We start from the raw sequence: 10,992 nt of genomic DNA, 5'->3' as shown, positions 1-10,992 counted from the left end.
AGAGGTTGTCTTTTTATCACCTTTTTTTTTTTTTTTAAAGATTTTATTTATTGATTTGTCAGAGAGAGCACAAGCAGGGGGAGCGGCAGGCAGAGGGAGATGCCCGATGCGGGGCTCCATCCCAGGACCCTGGGATCATGACCTGAGCCGAAGGCAGACGCTTAACCAACTGAGCCACCCAGGTGTCCCTATCACCACCTTATTGTCTTGAGATAAGGACACTGAGGTTTAGCGAGGTCAGATAAAGCTCCAGAGAAACAGGCTGAGCTGGGACTTGAACCCAGTCCGTCTGATCAGGAAGCCCCTCCTTCCAACCACCGGGTGAATCATGCCCCTCCCGCTGCTGCGTTTGTCCTGCTACAGAGACCTGGTGCTCAAGTTGGCTTAACTGAGTATTAGGATGTGTGTGGTGTTGCCCTCCCAGGGCTCTGTTTTCCTTGACACTTGAGAAACGTTGGTTGTTGAGACTAACGCTTCTGATGCTTGGTCACTACACAATAAAACAGGGAAAGGAGAGTTTTATTTGTAAAGAAAAACGAAACTAGTGTAGGAAGAGCTGATGCGTAAGGTGGAACAGGGGGACTGTGGGAGCACGAAGATGTCATTTGGAAGGTCGGCTTGAGCGAGGGTGATGTAAAATCAGAATTGTCCTTAAATTGTCAGACTTGGCGCTTTTTGTTTGGTTAACAGGACAGCCCTTTTCTCTGTCAGACAGTATTTGAAATGTAAAAGAAAAGTTACTTAATTATATCAGATGCTGTTGGTTGCTAAGTATCAGAAAATACAGTTAAATTAGCTAAAGCACAGGGAGTTGTGGGGTCCTGATGAGGAAAGTTCGGTGGCAGTGTGGCTTTCTGACCTGGTTGTCTTGAGTTGTTGGTCCCGCCCTTGCTGGTGTGTGGGTCTTATGACACGTTGGCTTCTCTCAAGTCAGCAAAACAATGGCACCCATTCTGGGACTCACATCTATACCCCATCCCGCCCAGACAGAGATGACCGTTCACCACTTCCCTTTCTCCAACCACTGAGGCAACTTCCCATCCCTCAGTGATCCCAGGGCAAGGGGATGGAAGTACCCTGATGGCTTGGGCCCATTGTTGGGAACTGGGGGCATCCATATCAACTCTACCCAAGCATCATGGCAATTTCCCAGTCAGGGAAGGAGAAATGGATACTGGGCACCAGCCTAGAATTCCCACTACAGATATTTCCTATTTTCTTTCCACTTTTTAAAAAATTTATTAGTTTTTTAATTAAAGTAGAGTTGACACACATGTTACATTAGTTTCAGGTGTACAACATAGTGACTTGACAAGTCTACACATTATGCTGTGCTCACCCCAAGTATAGTTACCATCTGTCACCACACAGTGCTATTACAATACCACTGACTGTATTCTCTGTGCTGTATCTTTTATTCCCATGACTTATTCACTCCATAACTGGAAGTCTGTGCCTCCCACTCCCCTTCACCCATTTTGCCCAACCCCCAACTCCTTCTCATCTGGCAACCATTATATTGTTCTCTGTATTTATGGCTCTGTTTCTCCCTTTTGTTTATTCATTTGTTTTGTTTTTTAGATTTCACTTACAAGTGAAATCATATGATATTGGTCTCTGTCTGACTTCTTTCACTTAGCATAATACCCTCTAAGTCCACCCATGTTGTCACAAATGGCAAGATCTCATCCTTTTTTATGGCTGAATAATTTTTTTCACTTCTAAGTAAGGAATATCAATTATTTTATACCATCCCTGGTGTTAGGTTTCAGTCTTTCCCCGTGATTGGCTAAACTTCATTTGCTACAATTCCCGATGTCCATTAATTAAAAAGCAATTACTATTACTTTCTCCCCATTTCTTTTTTTTTTTTAAGATTTTATTTATTTATTTGACAGAGAGAGACACAGTGAGAGAGGGAACACAAGCAGGGGGAGTGGGAGAGGGAGAAGCAGGCTCCCCGCAGAGCAGGGAGCCCGATGCGGGACTCGATCCCAGGACCCTGGGATCATGACCTGAGCTGAAGGCAGTCGCTTAACCAACTGAGCCACCCAGGCACCCCCTCTCCCCATTTCATAGACTGAAAAAACTAGGGCATATTGCAATCATGTTTTATAAACCTGGACAGATAATTAAAATTATACTATTCTACTGAAAATTGCAAAGCCTCAAACGTCTGCTCCCTCTCACAAACAACTATTACTAGGGCCATCTTTAAACTGGGTACTCACAAATCCCCTGGAGAATTTTAAGCCCTGATTGGGAGTGGACTTGGCCCAGGGGTTCTGAATAAGATGAACAGGGTCACCCTGGCCACAGGCAGGCCCATGGGGGGACCAGGAGCAGGGAAGCCCACAGCCTACCTGAAGCCATCTTCCCCAAAGCCAAGAAAATGGGCCAGATGATTACTCTGGGTTCCTTTGGGTTCTATCATTCTCTAGTGTAGAATCTGCCTTACAGGGTCCTATGATTTAGGCAAGGAAACTAGTGGTAATAAATTTGATCAAGTAATCCAATGGGATCCCTTCCTCTGACCACTCCCTCTCCCAGGACAAGAGTAATGCAGTGGTTCTCAAAGTTTTTGGTCTCAAGACCCTTTTACATGACCACTTAGGATCCCCTTGAGAACACCAAAGAACTTCTGTTTATGCGAGTTATTTCTGTGGGTATTTATTATATTAGAAATTCAAACTGAGGAAGTTTTAAAACACAGGAACATATAGCATACATTCCATTAGCCTCAGACTGATGTCACGACTGTCATGCAGCCTCTGGAAACTCCAGTGTCACTCTGGAGGGAATGAGAATTCAAAAGGCAGACGGAGCCTTAGAATAATATTAAAGTAGTTTGGATCCCGGACTCACTGTAGTAGCACATAGATTTTGAGAAAACAGGCCTTTGAATCAGACTGTCCGGGTTCAAATTCTAGCTTCACTATTTAACCTTCTTGTGCCTCAGTTTCTTCAGCTATAAAATGGGGACAAGAATACAATTTCCCTCATGCGGCTGTTGGAAGATTTAATAATATAAATACCTGCAAGGCACTTAGAACAGCACCAGGCTGTAGTAAATACACTATAATAATAAATAATAGTAGTAGTATTATTAATAGATATCAATTACTATTGGCCTAAAATAGGAGCTTATAAGTCGCTAGCGTAAGTGCAGACCTTCCTCCTGGGGCTTGCCTCTCTGCCTGATTCATGAATGCTGGTGTTGTGTCCCTCAGCCCCTGTGAGGCTGTGAGCTCCTGGCAGCCACTCCTCCGACTCCCTCATGGTGCCCAGCACTCTGTCTTGTATCAGGGAAGAGGCCATATTGACTGAATAACTGTAGAGCTGACTCTGTCTCAAATGAGCAAGTAGAGAAAGCAGAGCTAGGAGCCAGGGCTCCTGACTCACTGTGTTGAGGGCAACACCACAAAATAACAGCTCATCCACTCGCTGTGGTCAAGGAGAGAACTAACTTAGAACATTGCATTTTCTAGATCTGGAATTCTAGAAATTGAAAACCAACCGCTGTATTCATAAATGCACACAGAAAAGCATGTTGGACGGCCTCCATTTGCCCATCCGGACCCTCTCTCCTCCCTTCCAACTCTCCGCTCTGTGTCTCGGGGAGGCTGACTTTGAGGGACTGTACAGATCTGCCTTCAGCTTGAGGTTGGCTCCAGGGAGACACAGGCAGGAAATCAGAGGGCATGGGGAACAACCAGCCAGGTGTTTTTCCTCTGGCTCCCTCCTGCTGGCAGCAGATCATTGTTCATCGAGAGACTACGGCTCCTATCAGGTAGCCCTCCCCTAGCTGCCTGAATATGTGTGTGTGAGAGAGCGTACAAGCACACACACACTAGTGTGAGGGACAAACACCAAGTGTTAACAGGATTGGTGTTGTGTGGTTAACAATGATTTATCTCTTCCTTCTGCTTTTCTAGATTTTCAGATTTTTATAAAATATGTATTATTTCTGTTAAAAAAAACTGTAAGAAATAAGGGATCACAGATTTGTGAAATCCAGTTGTTTCTACCTAAGAGGATTCAGGCTCAGGGGAGACTACAGAAGCACTCGAATCCAGATCCTTTGGGGGGTAGATCTGGGCCCTGATCCACTTTGGTTGAAGGAAACTAAAGACACTGGTCTTTACCCCCTAGATCAGATGTCATGAGGATTAATGAGATAAACATGTCTGCAGCTTGGAATTCTTAATGTGATTAAAAAGAAAATAAGAGGCGCATTATCATTCCTTGGCTTTGAGGTGACCCTTTGACCTTGGCTGCCTCGGTCTTGCTGCCATCCTGACTGCTAGGGCTATGCCATGTGCACAGTAGAAGCAAGAAGACAAGTCTACCATGGGATAGGAGCATGGCTCAGCCTGGTGGCCTTCAAGCTTCAGCATGCATACAATCATCTGAGGATGTACTAAGTGCAGATTCCAAGGCGTCTACCCAATAGGGCCAAGATGGGCCCCAGGAATCCCATGTCAAAGAAGCTGGCCCTCCTCCACTCCCACACACATACACATTATGACGAATGGAAGTGCCTTGGCCACTAAGTTTTGGGTAGAAGTCCTGCCTCCTTTGGGCTCTCATCCCAAAGACTCAGTGAGCAGAGAAAGGAAGGAGGAGGAGGAGCGTGGGGAGAGCTGGGTGGCTCAGAGGGGCAGTCAGCAGAGGCCCAAACCACCCTGGTCATCACCAGGAGGAAACCCACAAGCGGGACATTGAATCCGCTTGGGCGATTAGTGCTCCGGAAACCACGGGGACCCACTGGAGGCTTTGACTGATGCTGTGTTCTTTTCCATTTCTTCTCTGATTACATTGATCCTGTACTTTTGCTGATGTTGTGACAGTCTAATTATAGACTTCTAGGCTGCTGAGCAAACAGTCGTCCCCTCTCGGTAAATCCGCCTGTTACACAAGCCCCAGGTCTGGGACACTGTCATTATATGCAGCCAACCCCATGATGTGCTGGGCAGTGCTGCCACACACCCGTTACCTCCTTCATGTCACTGCTGGGGCCATAGGTGCTGCAGGTAAGCTAGGCCGGGTCCTTTTTTTTTGACAGACAGGTAAACCGAGGAGCAGAGCTGTGGCTAATACATCACAGAGCCAGGAATGAAAACTGAGACATGGTGGGGAGTGGGGGTGGGGACGGATGCTATCCAAGCCCTCTTTCTTTTTTTTCTTTTCCTTTCATTTTTCCACCAAACATCCCACCCAGGGCCTAGTCTAAGAATTTTGAAGAGGAAAAATATCATCTGGCCAAGTGCAGAGAATACTAGCAGGGTAGTGTGAACTGGATGGCCTCCATCCTTGAAGATTCTCAAGAATCCACTTCCTGGTCCTCCAACTTGTAGGCTTCAGAAACTTGTCTGAGTCCCAGAGCTAGATGGATCAAAGAATGCTGATTCATTCAAGCAATGCTCACAAGAGATGGATGTAAAGGCTGCAAGGAAGAGGTACAAGTGCTGGTCATCCAGCATCTGAACATCCTTCCTCTGTTTGGAGAATCCTCTACGTTAAGAGGTAGAGCCCATTCTCTGGAATGAAAGCTAAAAAGATCACATAATCTGTTTCTGAGCCATCTTTGCAACCAGGGCTTGGACCCATGATCTGGGCTCTGCCAATCACACGCTCCCACCCAGATTATGAATCAGAAGCTTGTGGTGGGAAGCAGCAGAGGCGCAAAGACTCCAGTTATCAACGGGTGATGGCCATGGTGGTGGTGGCCATTATATCCAGTTTCCAGAGACAGTAGTGGCCTATGATAACTTCATGGCATCTTCCCTGGACCAGTTCTGCAGTATGATCTTGGAGCCATGTTCCTGGTAGCAGAGCCAAAGGGCGAAGCTCTCCAGCCAGCCTGCTGATGCTGTGGGCTCCCCGACATCTTTTAAGTAAATTCCATCTTGCTTAAATCTTCCAGAGTCATTTTCGAATGCTTACATTTGAATCCAGGCTGATGTGAGGACTGGGAGACCAGTGTCTGAACATTGAGAACCACGGCTGGCAGGCGAATTAACCGTTCCTAGTAGGTGGACATCCTCTTCCTCTGGCAAACTATGTGGGAATGATGGGAGTCTCTTCCCCAACAAGCATGGACTCCAGTGCTCGAAGTTTCAGGAATTACAACAGCTGGTAAGAGAGACATCCAGGATCTAAATGTAAGTCAGCTTCGGAGTGGACATGGTTGGTCAGGAGATATGAAATGATCAGCTAACAATTTACATTTTCATGGAATCCCTTTTCCCTGAAGGAGGATTTGAAAACATTAATCCTCAGATAAGAAATCTGGGGCCCCAAAAGTGAAGGGAGCCACGACAAGGTGTTGGGTATTTCCCCTCCTCTGTTCTCGTCCGACTTGCTTGCCAAGCCATCCTGACGGTAAAGTGAGAAAGGGCCCATGGTTGGCAAAGAGAGAGAAGTATTGTAAAGAGGCAAATGTTTTCACATGCATTCACTCCCTTATTTGATTGGGGCACACCCCCACAAAGCAGAGAGGCTAATTACCCTTTCCTTTTTTGGATTTGGAAGCTGAGACTCAGAGAGGTTGAGCCATCTGACAGGGTTACGAGCCATCTGACTAAACCCGACATCCTTTCCCCAGTGACACTGTCAAGGAGGTGGGCAGGAAGGGTGTCTAGACACACTAGCTCAGAGAGCTAAAGTCAGCACTACTCATATTTGGCATCTTCCTTCCTTTGGCAGTGCCACCATCACCCTATCCACCTTTCTGGGCCCCTATCTTACTCTTTTCATGCTGCCTCAGTTTCCCAGGGCCTCCACAGCCATGCTATACTTGAACTTGCTATAAGATCACTGCTCAAAGATGCAGCCAGCTCCCTCCTCCCTGCCCCATCAGATCTGACTAGTCTCAGGTCCATGCCTCCCATGCTTTGCTCTAAATAAAATTTATACCTTTTTACTCCAAACTTAGCTCTCTTTCTGCAACACCCCCAAAAAATATTGGCCCGAGGGAGCTCGAGAAGAGATAGAGATTCACTGGTAAGAGTTCTAGGTGGGAAGTGGAGAGCCAAGTCATGCCTTGGCCTCACCAGAGACTCACTAGGGTGTAGACAATGCCGCTGTGGTGGTTTTGAAATGGGTGCACAGTGCTGTGGTGCTCCTTTGTTTCTAGATCGACATGTTAGTGCCACAGGTGTGTTCAGTTTGTGAAAGTTCATTGAACTGTGCTTTTATGTTTGTGCACTTCTCTATATGTCCATATACACAATCAAAAATTTACTTAAAAATCATTTTTTTTAAAGATCTATTTATTTGACAGAGAGAGAGCGAGCCAGACAGCACATGTTGGGGGCGAACGGCAGAGGGAGAGGGAGAAGCAGGCTCCCTGCTGTGCAGGGAGCCCGACGTGGGACTCGATCCCAGGACCCTGGGATCATGACCTGAGCCGAAGGCAGCCGCTTAACCCACTGAGCCACCCAGGTGCCCCTAAAAATCAATTTAAGAAATATATTTAGAGGAGGGTAGTTTAATAAACATTTATCATGATAATCCACCTTGAGATAAGGTACTACAAAAACTCAAGACTTAAGAAACTAACAAATGAGGATATCTGGGCACTAAATAGAAGTGGGTTTTTTTTTTCTCCCTTACAAAAATAATAGATGATAGAATGTCTTTGCTTCCCTAAGTCTTGAAAATAAGATTCTGTTGAGACATAAAACATTTTCAGAGTCATGACCACAAGTGAGACACGCAGGCATTTTAAAAACGCCTTCCTCCCTCTGCTCTTCTCTCCTTAGCTTTCGTAGGTATAGATAAGTGAACCACTCAGAATGTAAAGGTCTTTAAACCATTTTGGTTGGATGTGTACTGGCAGGAGCCGGAATTTGGCAAGGAGGCTCCAGTAATCTTGGAAATTTTCAATATCTGGTTCTGTGTCCAATGGGCAATGACTTCCCGAGACTCCTTCCAGCTCCAGGATAGCCACAGTTTCATGAGGTAGAAAGAACACTGTGTCTTTTATGAAACAAAACAAACAAACAAACAAAATCAGAAACAAAATTCTAGAAAAGTCAAGTAATGCTTCGAGAATAAAAAGGGGACCAAGGAAAAATACACACACATATATGAATAATTAATTTCTTTTCTGGCTCTTGGTTCTCCCCGCTCCCTAATGGTCAAAGTTACCTACTGGTCAGGAAGCTGAGCAAAATTTTACCTCCACAAAGGTAGAACCAAACCACGGCAGATCAAATTCTAGGTACGAATTTCTGAACCGTGTTCTACCCTGAGGCTACTTGTGCTAATGGTATCCACCAGGTACCGAAAAAATAGAAATGGTCCAAGAGTCAATGTAAGATAAAATTTTGCATTAAGTTTATTGTGATCATGTGTCCTGGGTTTTTCTGACATTCTGGATTCTAAGTGGTTGCTTTGTTCTCTTCAATGAATTTTCATTCAACAAGTATTCATTCATTCATCCATTCATTCATTCAACAAAACTGCTTGCCATTGGTGCTGAGCTAATTGGATATCCAAATGGAAAAAAAGAAATCTTGACCCCAAACTTCACAAAAAGTGAATCTGAAATGAATCATAGATCTAACTATGAAGGCAGCAACCAAGTTCCTAGAAGAAAACAAAGGCGATGATCCCTATGGCCTTACACCAGGCAACAATTTCTTAAACAGGACATAAGAAAGCCCCAGTCCGGGCGCCTAGGTGGCTCAGTTGGTTAAGCGACTGCCTTCGGCTCAGGTCATGATCCTGGAGTCCCGGGATCGAGTCCCACATCGGGCTCCCTGCTCGGCAGGGAGTCTGCTTCTCCCTCTGACCCTCCTCCCTCTCATGCTCTCTGTCTCTCATTCTCTCTCTCGCAAATAAATACAATCTTTAAAAAAAAAAGAAAGCCCCAGTCCTAAAAGATGAGATTAATAAATTAGACTTCTTTACACTTAAGAATTTCTGTTCATCAAAAGATAACATTCAGAGAATGAAAAGGAAGTCACAGACTGGGAGAAGATTTTTGTAATACATATATTGGGCAAAGGATTTATACCCAGAATATGTAAGGAACTCTTACAGATCACTAAGATAGACAACTCTCTGCAAATGGGCAAAAGACTTGAACAGACACTTCACTAAAAGGGTGTCAAATGGCCAGTAGAATATAAAAAGTTCCTCAACAGCACTAATCATCAGATAAATGTAAATTTATATCATAATGAAATACACACCCACTTTTTTAAATTAAAAAAACCGGTAATACCAATATTGGCAAGAATGTGGAGCAACTGGAAATCTTATATCACTGGTTGGTATACAAATTATTATTGTATAATAATATATGAATATAATTGTATACAAATTGTTATTATTATTTGGCAGTATATTTAAAGCTTAATATGTATATATTCTGTGATCCTGCAATTCCAATCCTGAGTATAAATCCAACATAAAAGACATGTCTATGTAGGCCTGAGGGTACAGAGGTTCAGTTACGCCCTATGCATAAGTTCATGTAGAGCATGGGGCCTATAATTGATAATACTGTATTATATACCTGAAATTTGCAGAGAGAGTTGATCTTAAGCATTTGCACCACACATACACAGTATCTATGTGAGGTAATGGCTATGTTAATTAGGTTGGTTGTGGTAATCATTTCACAATGTGTATCAAAACATCATGTATTACACCTTAAATATACAGCAACTACATCTCAATGAAGCTAGAAAAAGGAGCTAGTTTGTAGCAGCTTCATTCAGGATAGACAAAAACTTGATGCAACTCAAACTTCCACTAGTAGAATGAGTATATAAATTGTTGAATATTTACATAATTAAATAATACACAACAATGGAAAAGAATGAACCACTGTTACATGCAACAGAACGGATGAATATTTAGGCACACTGTTAAGTGAAAGAAGCCAGACACAAAAATGCACATACATGTAATTCATCCACATCAAGTTCAAACCCTGGAAAACTAATCTCTGGCGACGGAGGTCAGAATAGTGTTTACCCTTGAGGGACACTGAATGGGAAGGGGTATGAGGAAGCTGGAGATGTTCTACATCTTGAGCTGGTTGGCAGCCACATGGGTGTATACATACGTAGAAATTCATCATTGTATACACACCAGCTTTGTGCACTATACTGAATTTATACCTCAAAAAGTGAGAAAAAATCAGACTATATATCCTAATTTTATGTCCAACAATAGAGTCACTGTGACTTTGCCTACAAGCAGGCATACTGAAATCCTATCTCATCAACGTTCCAGGAGACCTCTCCCTCCCCGGGAGAGCTCTTGAGATCTTGGCAGACACTGATATTTCAGGCACTGATGGAAGGGGAGGGATAGGGAAATAGTGCATCTGGGAAGTAACCTTTTTCTCTACCACCCAGCAGAAGATCAGTCCAAGCTCAATAAATGTTTGATAACTAACAACAGCTACTATTTGATATAAACAACACTTACCACACACTTTGCATCAGACACTGCACTATTAGCTTTCCACGTTCCTATTTAGTACGTCTACAAGCCTAGAAAGCTGCTCTATTTTTAGTCTCGTCATATAGGTGAGGAAAGAGATTTATGGAGGGTTGGTTACGTTAGTCGCCCAAGGCCTTACAGATAGGCGGTGAGTGGAGATCCCAACCCACATTGATCTGAGTGTAGCACCTGGACTCCAGGCCGCTTGCTATGGAACGAGTGGCTGGTGTCCAAGCCCCGCTTGCACGTTACATAACATACGCGACACTTCGAGCAGGACCGAAGCTGTCGCGGTTGCCCGCCTTGGCGACGCACTCCTCGAGACCCACAGTCCCACCAACCGCACACAGGTGGTAACTGCGGGCAGAGAACCAACTGCGCCGGCCTTTTCCCTGATGGCCTCCAGGCAATTTGCTTGGGGTAAGAGGAAGGCTCCCTTGGCTCAGAAACCATAAGTTTTTTTCCGACTTTGAAACACACGCCGGAGGTAGGCGCAGGGGTTTCATTCCCCACTCCTGGAGAGAG

The sequence above is a fragment of the Mirounga leonina genome, unplaced genomic scaffold (assembly GCF_011800145.1).
Source record: "Mirounga leonina isolate KUSES-001 unplaced genomic scaffold, KU_Mleo_1.0 Mir_507, whole genome shotgun sequence".
Classification (NCBI taxonomy): Eukaryota; Metazoa; Chordata; class Mammalia; order Carnivora; family Phocidae; genus Mirounga; species Mirounga leonina.
The sequence above is the reverse complement of the archived record's forward strand: the minus strand, read 5'-3'. Positions refer to the sequence as shown.